The sequence below is a fragment of the Leptonychotes weddellii genome, chromosome 12 (genome assembly GCF_054177405.1).
Source record: "Leptonychotes weddellii isolate Sample4059 chromosome 12, ASM5417740v2, whole genome shotgun sequence".
NCBI classification, from domain to species: Eukaryota; Metazoa; Chordata; class Mammalia; order Carnivora; family Phocidae; genus Leptonychotes; species Leptonychotes weddellii.
In genome coordinates this window covers 10493145-10514045 of record NC_138380.1, presented here as the reverse complement: position 1 = coordinate 10514045, position 20901 = coordinate 10493145, and the positions used below count along the sequence as shown (strand labels likewise).

Here is a 20901-nt window from a genome sequence, read left to right as displayed (position 1 = left end):
CTTATTAAAGACCTTTAAATGAGTACATTTTCTTCTAAACACTGTCTTGGCCACATCTCAACACATTTTGCTATGCAGACTTGTGTTTATTATTACTTTAAAATAGATTTTTATTGCATTCTTAATTTTATTCCTAAGCCAATGTTTACTTATAAAAAAGTATTTTTAAAAAAGATTTTATTTATTTATTTGAGAGAGACAGAGAGAGTACAAGTGGGGGGGAGGGGCAGAGGAAGAGGGAGGGGGAGAAGCAGACTCCCTGCTGAGCAGGGAGCCTAACTCAGGACTCGATCCCAGGAGCCCGGGATCTTGACCTGAGCTGAAGGCAGATACTTAATTGACCGAGCCACCCAGGTGCCCCTAAAAAAGTATTTTTAATATCCCAAGAAATTAAGCAATTTATTATATTTTCATTATTTCTTCTTTAAATGTGTTATGATTAGAGAATGTGTTGGGAGAATTCTATTAGGTTGGTGGTTGGTATTTTTTAAAATACCTTTATAGCTTATTTGTGTTTTTTTTGGTGACCACTATACACAGTATGTTTTTTTATTTCTCTCATGAAATTTCCCAACAATTTGTTAAAATTGCCTGAATAAAGCCCAAGGCAGCCCCAGACTGACCAACTAACACCAAACGGACCAAACACCGTCCACAACAGGCAAAGAAAGCCACTGCAGATGACTGGACTGAAGTAAAAAGTGGCTCAGCCACAATAGCAGGGCACATACAACACCTGGAGACACCCCTGAAGCACCAAGTTCCACAGAACAGAGGACATTGCACTGCAGGACACTACAGGACCTCTTCTTCATAAGGCCACTACATTCAAAAGCAGGAATTGTAACTGATTTTCCTAACACAGAGGAACAGACATGGAGAACTAGAAAAAAAAATGAGGAAACAGAAGACTATGTCCCAAATGAAAGAACAGGAAAAAATCACAGCAAGAGACCTAAGTGAAATGGAGATAAGTAATATGCCTGATAGAGAATTTAAAGTAATGATCAGAAAGATATTCACTGGACTCAAGGAAAGAGTGGAGGACATCAGTGAGACCCTCAACAAAGAGAAAAAAAATCAGAGATGAAGACCATAACAAGTGAAATTAAGTATACTCTAAATGAAATAAATAGTAGATTATAGGAAGCAGAAGAACGAATCAGTAACCTGGAGGACAGGGTAATGGAAAATAATCAATCTGAGCAGGTGAGAGAAAAAAAAATTGTGCAAAATAAGAATAGACTTAGGGAACTCAACAAAACCATAAAGCACAATAACATTCACATCATAGGGATCTCAGAAGGAGAAGAAAGAGAACAGGGGTCAGAAAATTTATTTGAAGAAGTAATACCTGAAAACTTCCCAAATCTGGGGAAGGAAACAAGAAATTCAGATCCAGGAGACACAGAAAGCCTCCAACAAAATCAACCCAAGGAGGTCCACACCAAGACGCATAGTAATTAAAATGGCAAAAAGTAGTGATAAAGAAAGGATTTTAAAGCAGCAAGAGAAAAGAAAAACAGTTACATACAAGGGAAACCCCGTGAGTCTATCAGCTGATTTTTCAGCAGAAACTTTGGAGGCCCAAAGAAAGTGGCATGCTATATTCAAAGTACTAAAAGGAAAAAAATCTATACCCAAGAATACTCTATCCAGCAAGACTGTCATTCAGAATAGAAGCAGAGATAAAGAATTTCCCAGACAAAGGAAAATTAAAGGAATTCATGACCACTAAACCAGTCTTTTAACAAGAAATGTTAAAGAGGACTCCTTGAGTGGAAAGGAAAGACCAAAAGTAAAAGGAAGAAAAGTAGGAAGCCCAAAAGCAGTAAAAATAATTAGATCTGTAAAAATCAGGCAGGGGACTCACAAAATAAAAGGATGAAAAGTATAACATGATATACCTAAAACACTGAGGGGAGAGGAGTAAAGAATGGGTTCAAACTTAAGTGACCATCAAACTAATATAGACTGTCATATGCAGAAGGTGTTATATACAAACCTAATAGTAACCACAAATCAAAAACCTGTAAATACAAAAAATAAAGAGAAAGGAATCCAAATATATCATGAAAGAAAGCCAACTAATCTTGAGAGAAAAGATCAAGGAAAGAAAAGAACAGAGATAAACAACAAAAAACCACCAAAACACAAGGAACAAAATGGCAGTAAGTACATACCCATCAGTAATTGCTTTGAATGTAAATGGACTATATGCTGCAATCGAAAGATATAGGGTGACAGAATGGATAATATAATAAGACCCATCTATATGCTGCATACAAGAGACTCATTTCAGACTTAAAGACACATGCACATTGAAAGTAAAGGAATAGAGAAACATTTATCATGCAAATGGAAGTGAAAAGAAAGCTGGGGTAGCAATACTTTTATCAGACAAAATAGACTTTGAAACAAAACTATAAAGAGAGATAAAGAAGGACACTATATAATCATAAATAGAACAATCCAACAAGAAGATACAACAATTGTAAATATTAATGCTCCTAACACGGGAGCATCCAAATACATAAAGCAATTAATAACAAACATAAAGTAATCAATAGTAATATAATAATAGTAGGGGACTTTAATACACCACTTACATCAATGGATAGATCAGCCAATCAGAAACAGTGGCTTTGAATGACACATTGGACCAAATGGAGCTAACAGATATATTCAGAACATTCTATTTTCAGAACATATTATGTTCAAGTGCACATGGAACATTCTCCAGAATAGATCACATGTTAGACAACAAAAGAAGTCTCAACAAATTTAAAAAGACTAAGTCATACCATGCGTCTTTTCCAACCACAATGCTATGAAACTAGAAATCAACCACAAAAAAACAAGTCTGGAAAGACCACAAATACATGGAGTTTAAATAACATGCTATTAAACAATGAATGGGTCAATGAAGAAATCAAAGAGGAAAGAAAAAAATACATGGAGACAAATGAAAATAAAAACATAACAGTCCCAAATCTTTGGGATGCAGCAAAAGCTGTTCTAAGAGGGAAGTTTTTTAACAATATAGGCCTGCCTCAAGAAACAAGAAAAATCTCGGGGCGCCTGGGTGGCTCAGTCGTTGAGCATCTGCCTTCGGCTCAGGTCATGATCCCAGGGTCCTGGGATCGAGCCCCGCATCAGGCTCCCTGCTCATCCGGAAGCCTGCTTCTCCCTCTCCCACTCCCCCTGCTTGTGTTCCCTCTCTTGCTGTCTCTCTCTCTGTCAAAATAAATAAATAAAATCTTAAAAAAAAAAAAAGAAACAAGAAAAATCTCAAATAAACAACTTAACCTTATACCTAAAGGAGGTAGGAACAAACAAAACCCCAAACCAATAGAAGTAAGGAAATAATAAAGATTAGAGCAGAAATAAATGAAATAGAAACTAAAAACAAACAAAAACAAAAACAAAATAACCCAACAGGGGACACCTGGGTGGCTCAGTCGTTAAGTGTCTGCCTTCAGCTCAGGTCATGATCCTAGGGTCCTGGATCGAGCCCCGCATCGAGCTCCCTGCTATGCAGGAAGCCTGCTTCTCCCTCTCCCACTCCCCCTGCTTGTGTTCCCTCTCTCACTGTGTCTCTCTCTGTCAAATAAATAAATAAAATCTTAAAAAAAAATAACCCAACAGAACAGATCAATGAAATCAGGAGCTGGTTCTTTGAAATGATCAAGAAAATTGATAAATCTTTAGCCAAACTCATTAAAAGAGAGAGAGAGAGAAAGGACTCAAATAAACAAAATCAGAAATGAAAGAAGAGAAAGACAACCAACACAGGGATTGTAGAAGAATATTATGAAAAATTACATGCCAACAAACTGGAAAACCTAGAAGAAATGGGTGAATTCTTAGAAGCATATAACTTCCCAAAACTGAATCAGGAAGAAATAGAAAATTTGAACAGACCAACTACCAGCAATGGAATTGAATAAGTAATCAAAAAACTCCCAACAAACCAAAGTCTAGAACCAGATGGCTTCACAGGGGAATTCTATCAAACATTTAAAGAAGAGTTAACACCTATTCTTCTCAAACTATTCCAAAAAGTAGAAGAGGAAGGAAAACTTCCAAATTCATTCTATGAGGCCAACATTACCCTGATACCAAAATCAGATAAAGACACTACCAAAAACAGAGAAGTGCAGGCCAATTATCTCTGATGCAAAATATTCAAAAAAATATTAGCAAACTGAATCCAACAATACATTAAAAAAATTATTCACCATGATCAAGTGGGATTTATTTCCAGGATGCAACAATGGTTCAATATTTGCAAATCAATCAATGTGATATATCAATAAGAGAAAGGATAAAAACCATATGATCTTTCAATACATGCAGAAAAGGCATGTGACAAAGTACAACATCCATTCATGATAAAAACCTTCTACAAAGTAGGTTTAGAGGGAACATACTTCAACATAATAATGGCCATATATGAAAACCCAAAGCTAACATCACATTCAATGGTAAAAAACTAAGAGCTTTTCCCCTGTGATAAGGAACAAGAGAGATGCCCCTCTCACCACTTTTATTCAACATAGAACTGCAAGTTCTATCCACAGCAATCAGAGAAGAAAAAGGAATAAAATGCATCCAGATTGGTAAAAAGGAAGTAAAACTTTCACTATTTGCAGATAATGTGATGTATATAGAAAACCCTAAAGACTCCAGTGAAAAACTACTAGAACCAATAAATGAATTCAGTAAGGTTGCAGGATACAAAACCAATGTACAGAAAATCATTACATTTCTATACACTAATAATGAAGCAGTAGAATGAGAAATTAAGAAAACAATCTCATTTACAATTGCAAAAGAATAAAATACCTGGGAATAAACTTAACCAAGGAGGTGAAAGACCTATACTCTCAAAACTATAAAACCTTAATGAAGGAAATTGAAGATAACACAAATAAATGGAGGGATATTCCATGCTCATGAATTGGGAGAAAAAATATTGTTAAAATGTCCATACTACCCAAAGTAATCTACAGATTTAATGCAATCCCTATCAAAATACCAACAACATTTTTCCCAGAACTAGATCAAACAATTATAAAATTTGTATGGAACCACAAAAGACCCGAATAGTCCAAGGAATCTTGAAAAAGAAAAATAAAGCTAGAGGTATTACAATTCCAGATTTCAAATTATACTACAAAGCTGTAGTAATCAAAACAGTAATCAAAAATAGACACATAGATCAATGGAACATAATAGAAAGCACAGAAATAAACCCATGATTATATGGTCAATTAATCTTCAACAAAGGAAGCAAGAATATGCAATGGGAAAAAGACAGTCTCTTCAACAAATGGTGTTGGAAAACTGGACAGCTACATGTAAAACAATGACATTGAACCACTTTCTTACACCATCCACAAAAATAAACTCAAAATGGAGTAATACTTAAGTGTGAGATCTGAAACCATAATAATCCTAGAAGAGAGAACAGGCAGTAATTTCTCTGACAAGGGCCATAACAACATTTTTACAACAAGGAATTTTTACCACTCAACACCAATAAAACAAATAATCCAATTAAAATGGGCAGAAGATCTGAAGAGATGTTTCTCCCAAGAAGACATACAGATGGCCAAGGGACACATGAACATCATCACTCATTATCAGTGAAATGTAAATCAAAACCACAATGAGATATCATCTCACACCTGTCATAGTGGCTATAATCAAAAACACAAGAAACAACAAGTGTTGGCGAGAATGTGAAGAAAAAGGAACCCAAGTGCACTGTTGGTGGGAATGCAAACCGGTGCAGCCACTGTGGAAAATAGTGTGGAAATTCCTCAAAAATTTAAAAATAGAACTACCATATGATCAAGTAATTGCACTACCGGGCATTTACCCAAAGAATATGAAAACACTAATTCGAAAGGATATATGCATCCCTATGTTAATTGCAGCATTATTTACAATAGTGAAACTATGGTAGCAGCCCAAGTGTCCATCAGTAGATGATTGGATAAAAAAAAAGATGTGGTAAATATACCCAATGGAATATTATGTAGCCATTAAAAAGAATGAAATCTTGCCTATTACAACAACATGGATAGATCTAGAGAGTATAATGCTAAGCAAAATAAGCCAGTCAGAGAAAGACACATACCATATGATTTCACTCAATATGGTAAAAGAGACAAACCAAAAAAAGGAGACCAACCAAAAACCAGACTCTTAACTATAGAGAACAACTGTTGGTTATTAGAAGGGATGGGTGAAATAGGTGAAGGGGATTAACTGTATGCTTATCTTGATGTATTACTCAATACATAGAAGTGTTGAATCACTATATTATACACCTGAAACTAATTTAACACTGTATGTTAACTATACTGGAATTAAAATTTTTTAAATAGCCTGAAAAATTGGATTCTTTTTATTAATTCATTTTATCATGGTGATGTTGTCAGTCCCTTCCTTTCCCACCCCTAAGAATCACCACTATGTTTGAGGTAATCCTGACCAAGCACAATTACATTAAAGGTCTTAGTACTATACGTATGAGGAGTTTTTGATGAGTGCTGTTGCCCCTAATGATTATTTGTGGTGGTTGGAAGGGAGTGGGGGGTTCATAGGTCATTGTTTTCCTACCATGACATCTGCATTGACTGATGCCATAGAACTGCTGTGTCCATTTCTGGTCACAATCTCCATCAGTACTGCATCTCAACTCCACCTTGACCATCACTGTTAACTGGGAAGCTTGATCCTGCTCCCAGAACTCTCACTACTGGATGAAAGATGAGTCAATCACAATTATGCACCCTGGTTTCTCTCTGGGGCTAATAACTTCCTGCTATTTGAGGCCCTATCTGGAATCTTCTCAAAGTGCTGAATTCTGCCAAAAAGAAATCCACATTTTCTCCTGGGATCTCCCCAGCTTGGGAAGTCACAATATTGTTAAGTCGAATTCTGACTTCCTTCTGCCATGTCTGAAATGTTGAAGTCCTAGCATGCCTGCTACCTGAATCAGCTGAGGTACCTCATATTCTGATAATGTGCAGCTCTCACCACAAATGCATTATTTTGTCACTTTCTCCAGGTGGTCTAGGTTATCAGAGAAGCAGATGCTAAGACCAGATTAACTATGCAAGGGTTTCTTAAAGAAATGCTAGGGAGAGAATATGGGGAGGGAGCCAGAGAAGGCTGGGAGAGTCATCAGGTACAATCAAGTCTGACCTGGAGTGGAGGAATGAGGGAGAGAAAGTGGGTGGAAGCATTTTAGACTGTCACATAGTCTAAGGATGCTTAGAAAATCATTGAGGAGTCTCCAAGCTGGAGTTTCAGTCAGAGGAATCCCTTGTCTCCAAAAATGGGTGTGTCCATGGGAGCAGCCCGTGGGTGTCAGAGCCTCCCACAGTGATAGATCCCACAACCCAGCAGCTGGAGCTCTCCTCACTGTACTGGGAGGTCTGCAAGGAGAGTTCTGGAGACTGCCACATTCTCCTTCATTACAAAGTTTTCATTAATATGTTTTAGTGCTACATTGATTGAATGTAAAATTGTTAAAGTGTTCTTTTTCATTGTGCCTTTTCATTATCTTATGTAGTGACTATTATGATTAATAACTTATGCATTGTCTTCTATTATATTGAATATCATTTATACTTCCCCTATAATTTAGTAGTACCTTAGCTTTTCTTCTATTTTTAAACTATAAGTTGGTTTTGCTTTCAAATATAGAATGAGACTTTTTTTTTGAGAGGTGAATTTTATCTTATTAAGAATGTCTGAAATCCACTCTCCTGAATTTTATCCCTCCTATACTTGTTATTCTGTTTTGCTTTAACAATTATGCCTTTTTATACATAGACTGAATTTACATATACTATTTTTCTAAAATGGGTTAGATAGCTTTATTTAACTCAATTCTACAAGGTTAACTAACATTTTTATCTGTATTAATATTAAACATCCAAAATAGAAACTTTGGACTCCTTTCTCCGACACAAAGTTTTACACTCATTGTTCCTGTCTGAATGTGTGTCTTGTTCATTCTCTTCCTTGATTTCATGTATGGTTTTAGTCCAGCATTATATTGATCATGACATCCACCTCGTAGCTGACAGAGTTTTCAGTTAAATCTTCTCAGCATGATTTTCCCATTCAGTAAGCTGCTAAAAATAACTTAAATGATTAACTTAGAGATGAGATATGTGGCCAAAAAATCTCTCTCTGGGGACACCTGGGTGGCTCAGTCTGTTAAGCGGCTGCCTTAGGCTCAGGTTGTGATCCCAGGTCCCGGAATCAAGTCCCGCATGGGGCTCCTTGCTCAGCGAGGAGCCTGCTTCTCCCTCTGCCTGCCTCTTCCTTTGCTTGTGCGTGCTCTCTCTCTCTGTCTCAAATAAAAATAAAATCTTTAAAAAAATTTAAAAAAATAATAAAAAATCTCTCTCTGGCCTTTGAACCTGTAAAATATCATTCTACTTTTTTTCCCCAAATGATTGATCACTCAACCAGAAAAAAGAAAAAAAAGGTCTTTGGGGGAATAGATATTCTTTAAGAACTTACAAATACTACCCTATTGCAGGATTTTATGATTTAGGTTCTAAAAGTTGTAGCCATCCTACTCTGTAATCTTTTGAATATTATCAGTTCCTTTTTAGATTCATGTATTATCATTACACTGCCATTGAAATGAAAGGTGGAAGCAAATAAATCATCCATCCTTTTTTCTGTTATTAGCCAGTATATTTTTGGTTGTGAAGGACAGAAACCCAACCTGAACTAACTTGGTCAGAAAAGGAGACTTGTTTCTCCATGTAACTGCAAGAAAGGAAGCAGGGCAGGAGTATAACTGTGATCATTTTGTCTCCATCTCTAATCACAGCTTCTTTCTAATATTGGCTTCATGATCTTCTGCCAACTGGCCTCCTCTACATAGGTGGTGACAGCTCCAGGGATCCATGTTCCTTAATTCCCACCACCGAAGAAGGAATGACTCTCTTTCTCCTCACATCCAGTGTGAAAAATGCCAATAAAGGGCTGTGATTGGTCTTGCCAGGGTAAGAGAGATACCTACATCATCAGTTATAATTGGTGTGAGTTGGTGGTCTTTAAGTGGTTGGCTCTGTTTGGAGTAGGTGCTTGCCTTTAGGACCATCATTTGTGGTCAGGAGCATAGAGTTGAAAAGAAAATTGCATATTCTTTAAGCCAACAGAGAAAGAAGAATTTCCCAAGAGAAGGGGGTGCTGTGCCAGAGAAGGGAGGGAGGAGTTTTAGGCAAACAAAACAATCCCTATTCATTACAATAACTTTTGCTGATTTGAAACCACCTATTTAAGAATTCTCTTTAAATCCAAGGCAGATTATTATACACCATTCTCAAGTTCAGCCACTTTCATTACTTCATTTTAGTCCAATTATAATTTCACTACATCGGGTTTCATTTCATAGTCTATCCCATTAACTGGGATTTTCAGGGTTAACAATATTTTTCTTTTTAAGCATTAAAAAATAATTCTTAAAACATCAAATAAGATAGCTAATGTAAAGTAAAATGTGAATTTCTAGACTTTGCCCATTCCCCCAAATCCATGGTCAACTGATATAATAGTTTGTGTATGTCTTTCTAACTCTTTTCCCATCCATATCCTACCACACACGAGTGCATGCATCCCCCCAACAACACATATAAATTATTTTAAGCAAAATATATAATGATATTTTGCAACTTGCTTCTTAAACTTAGTTTAAAGTACTCAATTTTATACATCAGTATATATAGCATTCCCTCCTATTTAATGGCAACATAATATTCCATTGTGTGGATATACATAATTTGTTTAATTGGTCCCTTTTTAGTGGGCATCAAAGTTCCCTCCAGTTTTGTTTTTTTTTTTTCAAAGCAAAGGATATGTACGTTTCCCACAGGGGTATGCATATTCTCGTGTATGTATCACTGTACCCTTGTGTGAGTATAACTAGAGAAACGATTCCTAGAAATGGATAGCTGGGTCAAAGAGTATGCCAACAATATTCTTAATTACTCTATTATAGTTAATCATTAAATTACTGTCTCTCTCATCCTAACCTGTCCTAGATTAACAACTGCTACGACTCCTGTCATTTCTTTGCTAATAGATATTTTCCATTCTTTATATTTTGATCATGATTTTTTTTTAAAGATTTTTATTTATTTATTTGACAGAGAGAGAGATAGCGAGAGCAGGAACACAAGCAGGGGGAGTGGGAGAGCGAGAAGCAGGCTTCCTGCCGAGCAGGGAGCCCGATGCGGGGCTCGATCCCAGGACCCCGGGATCATGACCTGAGCCGAAGGCAGACGCTTAACGACTGAGCCACCCAGGCGCCCCTTGATCATGATTTTTAAAGTCATTCCATTACAGAGAAATTAGAAATTTTTTCTGGGCTCTTATGAAATTATTTTATTATACTAGAATATTTTTCTTGCCTCATTTTTTCATATCTACTGTCAGTTTTAGATATTGATGCTTTCATTCACTGAAGCTTTGTGTGGGAATTTTACTGTGTTCATTAGATAAAGGATCTGTGACCAATTATTCTGCCATTTTTGATGATGTCTCCAATTAAGCATTTTTAAAAATATACTCCAAAACACCACCTATCTGAAATATATCATTGTATTTTCCAGGGAGCCTAAGTTTTAAATTCTTTATCATCAAAAGTTTTTCTATTTCATTTAAACATTAGGGATAAAAACCAGTCTCAACAGATCCTAATGAGCACACCTGAATGTGATTCTGGTCTCTCAAGACCACTGTTGGGACATCATGGTCATCGGGATATAACCTCTGAGAAGGTTTGTGCCCCCACTAATGAATTCATATCTTGCTGTCTTTGGTCCTTGGATTGGCTCCATGTGCTTTTTTCCCCCAACATGCTTCTCCAGTTGTGAACTAGCACTGCTCAGTGCTTTCAGTAGGCCTCCCGTATCTACTTTCTATGAGTTAACCACTTTATCAAACTTAATATAATTGCCTTCAATAAATAAATAAATAGATTAAAGGAAGTCTGATGGACTTCTGTGGAGTAAAATGCCTAGGTTTTATTCTGTACATGGACTTTGGGACATATATTTTGCCTGCTTGATGGCTTATTTTGCTATTGCCTGATCCTAGCCAGATTCTGGAAAGGTGAAGTGATTCTATAGTTGAATTTTGGATGAACAAGACCTTACCGTGTATATTAATTGGCACACATAGAGAATTAGGATTATAGAGTATCCTAAGCACAGAATTTTTTTAAAGTGCCAGAATATCAAAGAAAGATAAAACCCTACTCAAATATTAAAGCATGAAAACAATACATTCACATGGCTTAAAATTTTAAAAGTACTTTAAAACATTTTTCTTCCCATCTGTTCCCCAGCCACCTGACTCCCCCCTCCCCAACAGGCAACCAATATTATCAATGTTCTAGTGTAGTTTATAGAGGTATTTTAAGCATAAATATGTAAATTCTTGTAAACGCATTTTTCTTTTTTGTACAAATGGCAGTGTATTAAACACATGTCCTACACCTGGCAAATTATCTTGCCCATCATTATATATCCATACATAAGGGATCACTCTTTTTGCTTTTCCTTTTTCAGTGGCTCCAGATTATTCTACCATATGGATGTGCCATTGTTTATTTTGCTGTTTCCCCACTGATCAATATTTAAGTTGTTTTCAATCTGTTGCTTCTACAACCAATGATGCATTTTAATAACCAAATACATACATCATATCCCTGTACCAGAATATGTGAGTGACAATTCCTAAAGGAGGAATTGCTAAAGCAAAGGGTATAAAAGCACTTGTAACTTTGATAGATATTATGAAACTGCCCTTTATGCAGGTTATTTCATTTTATACTGTTTTCCCATGGTGTGTTATAAAATGTTTTGATATTTGTCAACTTAATAAGTGGGAATGGTATTTTAATGTCATTTTAAATCTCATTGATCTCCTTGTGAGTGAAGATGATGATATTCTCATATATTCTTATGTTTTGCCCATCTTTTCTTTTTTATTGATTTGTAGGAGCTCTGTATACATGAGGCAAATCAATCTTTTATCCCAGATATATTTCTCAGTTTGTCATTTGTCTATTTACTTTGTTTTGGGGGGTATTAACCACACTGGTTTTTAAAAAGTTCTTCATAAAGTCAGACTTGTCAGTCTTTTGTATTTCGACTTCTATGTTTATGTCACATTAGAAAGGTCTTATCTGTACCTATATATATTCTTTTATTTCCTATTTAAATTTATGGTTTAATTTTTACAATTAAACCTTTGACCCACTTAAAATTTATCCTGGTGTGATACAGACAGCAATGGATTCAACTTAATTTCTTCCCTAGGTGGTCACCTAGTTGTCTCCCCACATGTTGAATAAGCCACTTTTCCCAAATGACAATACTTGAATGTTTTAATCATAGCTATATAATCTGTTTCACAGGGTTAGTTCCTCCTTACTTTTCTCCTTCAGAATGTTTTTGGCTATATTTTCTTGTTTAATTTCCATATACAAACTTTAATCAGCTAGTCTAGCTAAAAAAAAGATTGATTTTTTAATTGGAATTGTATAATTTTTATGGATAAACTTAGGAGAGAATTGATATCCTTGTATTATTGATGCAACCTTTCCATTTGTTCACATTTCTTTTGTGTTTCTCAGGAGCATTTTGAAGTTTTCTTTATGTAAATCTTGAACTTCTTAGCTTTATTCCTAGTAATGTGTTATATTTCTTGCTGTAGCTTTTGTAAATGGGGTCCTTTTCCTCCATTACTTCTTTTAATTGGATCTTTTTGTATGGGTGAAGATTTTGATTTCTGAGTATAAGTCTCATTACCCAGCCACATTACTGAGTTACCTTACTGTTTTTTATTTTATTTTCTTGAGTTTTCCAGATATACAATCAAATTATTTGAAATTAAGGTTAATTTTGTCTTCTCCTCCTTTCTAATATTTTATACCTGCATTTTTTCTCTTGTCTAATTGCAATGGCTAACATGCCAGAAGTTTTAATTCATTTACTCAGACTTAGAGAAGTATATACATTTAAATTGAAGATCTGTCATTTCATGAAACATGTAACCTGCAATCCATCCCTTCACTAGGACCACAGAGAAGGCTGAACTCTAGGAAGAGGATCTGAGCAAGAGGAAAATCTGGACAAAGAAAACCCTGTATAAACTCTGAGCCAATAGGCAAAAATCCCTTCCCAACCAACCACCTTGTCTCTAGGGAGGGCAAAGACTGATACTAATGTCTTTGCTGACCTCTTCTGGCTAATATGAAATCAGTCAGAAGATGGATGATTTGATTATTTTTCCTAAGGGTTTTCCTGGACTGTCTGTCTGAAAAGATTTTTCAATATCCCAAAAGTTATTTTTAAATTTCACACTTTTCTTTAATCTCCTGCCTCTTTCTTTTCTTCCCTCTCTTTTATAAAACTTCCAAATCCTTAGTCCCCTTTTCCTCCTTCAGATTTTTGGCTGTTTCCACATCCCTCTATCCACAAATATTATCTCTGACTATTTCTGAACTCCAAACTCACACAATCCTTGGAATAGGGCAATTGGGAAGTCCATGGTCACCTTGGTTGGGGCAGTTTCGCTGGGCAATGAGGAGGAGAATCCTTCTTGCTGTGGGTGAAGAAATGAATGGAAAGTATGGAAGTAACAACAGTGGTTGTTAGTTCTATTTCAGGAAACTTGGTGATAAAGGAAAAATAAGATTGAGTGGTAACTTAATGGTTAAGAAAGAAGAAAAGTACATTCATTCATTCATTCATTCGTTCATTGTCTAGGGTGTGAGGTGGCCATGCAAATGCACCTCTAGTATCTAATGGTGGGGATTGTAACTGGTGGGCAGCCCCAGCTACTGTGCTCTGAAATGCTTCCCTGTCTGAATTGCAACCCTGCATCTCATGGCTACTCCCTGCTGATGACTGTGGATGGCAGGGGCACTAAAGCAGGTCTGTTCCTGGAACATTTAGGACAGCTCAGATGGGTGACTTAGGCCCAAGAACAACTCAATGGCCTTGTTGAACTTCGTTAGGACTGCGCTGCAGTGTCAGACTCTGTCACACAACCTTCTCACCTGCCCTCTCTCCTTCACAATGCTCATACCTGCATGACAATCTGATGGCTCTCCCTGACTCCCCTTTCTTCCTCACAGGCATTTTTCCTAAGAAATCTCTTGGACTTCTGATTCTGCTTGGTGTCTACTTCTTGGAGGACTCAATCTAACACAGAGTGGAATAACCTTGAGCGGGTTTGAAGATTATGAGCAGGGGTGGAAGAAGAATATTTGATTCCCCATCATCTTTCCTGCAGATTCCTTTCCAGACTTCCTAGTTTTTGTCTGTCTGCCAGCCACACGTCCTTCTACCTTATCACAACTTTACTCTCAATATCTTCATTCTCTCTACGGGATCCCTGACCTTGTCCCAACTCTGAACTGTCCACGTAGCTTTCAACCTAAGAAAACCAAAGTCGTCTAAGTAAAACTGGTGGACTCCAAGGTGGGCAGCATCAGACCCTCCCATGGTTTTGCTTCTATTGGGGAAATGTTGCTCATTTTCTGATAGCCTATATGACATATTGAAAGGGTCCTTTTCATTGTCATAGAATTTCAAAGGCCAAAGCCCCAGAAATAGGTGTTAAGGTACCACAAATCCTAAAGGAGAAGTATCAGACACAACTCTGCAAGACTTACTAAAACTGGAATGATCTTCTAGGGCGCCTGGGTGGCTCAATCAGTTAAGCATCTGACTCTTGGTTTTGGCTCAGGTTGTGGTCTCAAGGTCATGGTCTCAGGGTTGTGGGATCGAGCCCTGTGTCGGGCTCCCTGCTCAGCAAGGAGTCTGCTTCTCTCTTTCGCTCTCCCTCTCCCTCTGCTCCTAACCCCCCCTCTCAAAAATAAATAAATAAATAAATAAAATCTTTTTTAAAAAATGGAATGACCTTCATTTCACCACCAAGCCAGGCTATAAAGACAAAAGACAACAGTTACTAGTGGGAAGAAATTCAAAGGGGTAGAGTTCTGTAGTCCCTGCTCTCCCCACCCCCACACACCCTAGGCAGGTAAAGGCACTCTCCAAGATGAAACCACCATATCGATTAGAAGTGCAAGAGTGGTGTGTTACTTATCCCACTCCTTGGTTGGATGCAAAACACCACAGACCCACCCTGGTGCCACTAGAGGAGCAGCATGGCGACAAAATTCTAGGAAGAAATGAATACCTATCCTCAGATTTTGAGAGAGCTTTTCCTCATCAATGATGAGGCATGATAACATCCTCATTAATGATGAGGATGATAACGATCCTGCACTCCTATCATTGATATAGCAAAGGGGGCAAGTGGATAGCACAGAAGGTATGAGCCATCTTGAAGTGTCCTGCTCCAAAAGGGCTACCTCCTTGCATGAGGACATCCTGGCACTGAGAGGCTCTAAGTTGAACAAGCAGAGCAGGAATTGGAGAGGGGAGTCACTAAGCGATGAAATGCACATGTTCTTTCAGGATATCTAAAGAATCCAAAAATGTACCCATTGAGAACCCCTGCCCCACAAAGGGCATCAGCAGGTAAAGAAAAGGATGAACAGCTCCAGGCAAGTAGAAGGACTGTAGTCCCTTTCTCCTAACCTCCTCTTCCCTGTCCTGACACCAGAAGACTCAGGGCAGGGATAGAGAATTGGAGTAGACCAGCAAGGAGGAGTGAGAGAGCAAACCGTTCCTGCTCTCCACCTGCAGGTCTCTGAGGTTCAGGTCAGACATGACCAGGGGAAAAGAAAACCTTTAAATGACATGAAACATTGAAGTTCTAATATAGACTAGGATGCATGGTTTAGCACCTAATAATAGGTCTTCATGAACAATATGAAGCTGTTTTTGTAAGAAAAGTGACTGGAAAATTGTAGGATCTGCCCTAAATGTCACAAAGAAGAAGGGAAGGGAGATCTCATGGAGGGTGTTGGAAGCAAAGGTTGAAAGAAAAATAAAGCCATTTCTTATTTCTATTCCATTAAATTTAGCTCATCTAGTAAGTTGGCTACATACACTTTGAGATGTCTTTATACAAAAAAGCAGCGATTAAAAGGACCACCTTAACCAAGTTAATCGTAGTTAGGCCCTTTTAAGGGAGCTCTATATCTTATTCCTAAGTCATGTCATTCTTTAGGGACAAGGATATTCTAGTACCGGAGCTTCCTCCAATTTTGTGGACAATCTAACCGTGTGACCCTCATGGATCACTGTAATCTCTAAGACCATGGGGGCTCAGACAGGGGAATAGGCAGATTCCCTCTTCTTTTAATCTCAAGAAGCATTCCTTGTGACTTGTTTTTGATACTGCAAAACCAACCATGTTCATTCTCATCTGGCCAAAGCTGTGTATATTCAGGAAAATGAAAAGCATACTGTTCTATTTAATTATCATGTATAATTTTAAATATTAGCTAGTTACAATAAATTAATGGTTGCTTGGCAACCAAAGAAAGAGCTGAGATTTTAGTACTCTATTACTGTTTAAATCAGAACAGCAAGATTTGTGGAAACATCCTGAGTTCTGTTGAATTCTTTATGATGGAACAAAAACCTGGGACAGACAAAGGGGGAAACAAGGGAACACTCACATTTTATAGCTTTAGTTAATTTTAGGAGAGTAGAGAGGAAGTAAATTGCATCTCATCTCCTAGCTTGGAGTAGAACTGCCCAATTTGAGAACAAGTACTAATTAGCTGAAAGTAAAGCTCAGCTGTGACTTGGCTAAAAATGGGATCTCTTGCAAAAATGTACTGTAAAACTGAGTGCGGTGAATCTGATTCACTTTGCATGTGAAAACTGGACTCATACTGACAAAACAACATGTGGGAAAAGAGTTTTAGAGCATTTTCAAAACTTTAAGGCATTTGGTTGGAGAAATGACCAGCTAGCTTGCCCATAATATATACAGAAATAAAATCCAGACTGGCATTTTTGGCTCAGACTCTTGATGAGGGTGTCTCCAGATAACATTAACTTGATTGGCTAAGGGTTGATCTAATAACCAAGAAAAGGATCTGGGAATAAGAACAACATTTTTTAATAAAAGAAAGAGATGGGAAACAGACTCTGGATAATTTGGAAGCTTTTCAAGAGGGTTTTGGAAATCCATACAAGCCCTGGACAAAATTTAAGCAATAATTTTAAAGCTTACATTAGTAGTCACTCAAAACTATTCAAATGACTGAATGGTGAATTAACACATATTTTATTTTAAAAATCCTCTATACTTAACTTTTGACTGAATTGCAAATTCTATTGGAACAAGCAATATGATTGATTATGATGTTTAAATTAATTAACCTCTTGTGGCTTTCTCCATCAACCATACAAATATAACTTTCTATAATGTTGGAGGCTTAATAAATTGATGTTAACATTTGGTCATCGTGCATGTGGATAATATACTCTGGAAAGATATAGAAGATGGTGGCAAAAAAGGCATGCCTTAAGGAGGGGGAACTGGATAGCTGGGGAGGGAGGGAGAGAGATTGCTTTTCACTTGTTCTTTTGTTTCCATTTGATTTTCACTTGCTCTTACAATTTTGTACTTTTTAAACTTTATACCATATGGATTTATTAATAATTCAACAAAGAAATACAATTTAAAATAAACATTAAAATTAAATTTTAAGTGCATGTAGTTCAAAGAAAAACAACATGATGTAGTAGGAAGAACAGGATCTGGAATTATAGTCCTGAATTTGAATCCCATATTGGCCTTTGGGTACTTAGACAGCATGCGCAAGTTATTCAGCATCTCTGCCTCTCCTTTTTCCTTAGCCTTAACCTAGGGCAGAACACTTCATTTACATGGTGGTGGTGAAGATGAGGCAGCAAAGTCCCCATGACAGATCTGCTCCATGGTGTGGACTTCACAGACTGTGGTTACATTATTAATAGCACTCAATATATTCATAAAAACAGTTTAATGTATACCATGCACAATCTCCACAGAGACAATAAACCCAGTTAAATATGTATCTGAGAACTTGATTTTCTCAGACATAACAATTTGGGTTTTATAGTTCTAACTATGGCCCCAGTATTTGTCCCCAGGTCCTCAGGTCTTCTGGAAGGAATCAATATAATATTGAATCCCCTTCACTTATTCTAATTTCTTCAGGCCGTAGTTCAATCCAGCTTTTAACAATTAGTTAAATTCTGTTTTCCTTTTCATGGAAATAAACTCTGTTATCATTCTCAGGTAGTGAGTCTCTCTGTGGATCTTCCTCAATTTCTGAAAATCTAGTGTGCTTCAGAAATGTCTACTATTTTCAAGTTTTCAAAAACGGTCCCCCAATTTTTCTTTTCTTTTTCTTTTTTCTTTCTATTTCTCCTCCCTCACTCCCTTCTTTCTTACTTTCATTCTTTCTTCCTTCCCTACTCCGGAAAGTGAGCATATGCCCTGGTTCTCACTTTTTCTTATGACATCATCCCTGGAATACAACAGTTTGTTGCAAGACAGCTCCCAGGTATCACCGCTGAATTATTCAGAGCCGCCACTAGGTGGAGGTGTAGACACATTTCTGAGAAGGGGCACACCTGTGAGACTCGGCAATTGTGGTCTCTGAAGGTTCTGGCTCTGGATTTTGAAAAGGGTGGGCGGTAACATTAGTTGTTTATTAACATTAATTTACTTGAAAAAATGAGATAACTATAATGAAGATACCTATAATCAAGCAGAAACTATCTCAAACAAAAGGCTTCTCATATCACCTCTGGTCTCTCTAGCCAACGGCGTTCAGATTTTAGTTAAGCATCTGAGTCTCAGCGCATTTGGCTTTCCTTTTCATTCATCCCATAACGTGCTCCTCTGGGCACCTCATACTCACACATCTGTATAAAGTACATAGTGCCTTTTTGCACACTGTGGAGGACTTCAGGGCGCATACTTTGGGCGTGTTATTGGTCTGCGGGTCACGTGCAACCTGAGCCAATGTAATGCAGGATGTGAGCTGCTCAGGAGAGGCGGCACGCAGGACTCTCTTACATGGTAACAGATTATGAAAACTCTCTACTTGACACTAAAAGGTATAAAATGGATTGTTTTAACAGTCGTAGTAAGAAAATTCATACAAAACTGCAAAATCAGCAGTTTCTCAATGGGTGGGCATTTCATTTATCAAGCAGCAGCTGCATACATTTAAACTTGGCCCTATTACTGATGCAGTGTGTTGGCGATGCTTGGTGCGCACATATTTGCGAGCGCTTTGTATTAACACTGGTTGGGAAGGAAGCACCAAATAGACATGAGTTCAATTACAACTTCTGTCTCTTTCAAACTGTGTTTCTTTTTTTTTTTTTTAATTTTATTATGTTATGTTAGTCACCATACAATACATCATTGGTTTTCGATGTGGTGATCCACGATCCATTGTTTTCGTGTAACACTCAGTGCTCCATGCAGTACGTGCCCTCCTTAATACCCATCACCGGGCTAACCAATCCCCCCTCCCCTTCCCCTCTAAAACCCTGTTTGTTTCTCAGAGTCCATAGTCTCTCATGGTTCTCATCTCTCCCTCCAATTCCGCCCCCCCCCCATTTTTCCCTTCCTTCTCCTAATGTCCTCATGAGATCTGGAGGTGTGTTCTCAGCAATGGTGGTATTTGTTGCTAAACAGTAAATTTCACTCTTACACAGTTTTGCTGTGTCTGTGATATTTAAAGACATTCTTTATCCTTTCCTATTGGACCCCATGTTTTCTGTCCTTTTGCCTGCCAGCTGAACTAGCTGTCCCAGGATTTTGCCTACATTTACTCTCCCCAGCTGCACCAGCCCAGCCTCTGCTCCTCATGCCCAGGCCCTGCCTCCATGAATCTTTCCTTTGCTTCTGTATGGAGTCATCCTTTTGAACATCAAGTACTTTCCTTTGTACCCAGTCAAGTCCCCTGCTGCCGGTCTCTTTTCCTTTACAAGTTTCATGATCTTAAGTTCTCTTGATATCTATTCACCATCTATTCCATCTCCTTCATCTCTCCAGTTTCCTATCTGAAATTACACCAACACATTATACTTTTATTTTAACTCAAGGGGAAAGAATCATCATTATAACCCCCATGTAAGTAAGAGATTGGCCAATTTATCATATCACTAAATGTGGGCAACTTTTCCTAATTCTTTTTTTGTTTTTCAATCTCCCTAAACTTCTAACACCTTACTTGTGCACACCGACTTCTTTCAACATGTTTATTTGGATAATTCACCCCATAGTTCAGCAAGGTCTACCAGACAGCTTACATGCTGCCTCCCTCTGTCACACACAATATTCTAGAAACATCACTTCATCAACACCACCTTCCTCTCTTAAGAGGCCCCAAATCATCACAGCAACATTTTTGGTGTGGTCCCCTTTTTCCTTAATGTGGCTTGGTCCTCAAGTGTCCCACTTAAAAGGAAACAGATCTCATACACTTAGAAAGAACAGAACAACTATCACTAGGCTTGGCAGGTAGAGGTTATCTCTGCACTGTGGACCCTAGTCTCCCCAGCCTCCTACTCCCTAAGAGAGGGCTCATCCTAATTTGAGTCTGTAGTCCTGCCTATAGATCAATCAACAGACCCCTTCATCTATCAACAGTCATCTGTTTGGTTTTTTTCTTTCATATTTTAGCTACACTTCTGTTCCCTGGAAAATTCTTTCTAGGATTTGACCATGGATCTTTCTTGATTTCCATGATTTCTAAGCAACCTAAGCAATTTGCAGGGTTTGTTACCATGAACCTGCCTGTTCAGTATATACTCTGCCTTGCACTTTTGCTCCTCAGTCCACCTTCTGCCTTATAATTTGGCAGACACAAGTTTAATTTCTGGCATGAACACTGACTATGTGAATTTGGAC

General features: G+C 37.6%; 1 protein-coding gene across 1 annotated transcript in view; it reads right to left on the bottom strand.

Moving 5' to 3' along the window:
* KEL (Kell metallo-endopeptidase (Kell blood group)) overlaps window positions 1-20901 on the bottom strand; it is a 184157-nt gene that overhangs the window by 28461 nt on the left and 134795 nt on the right.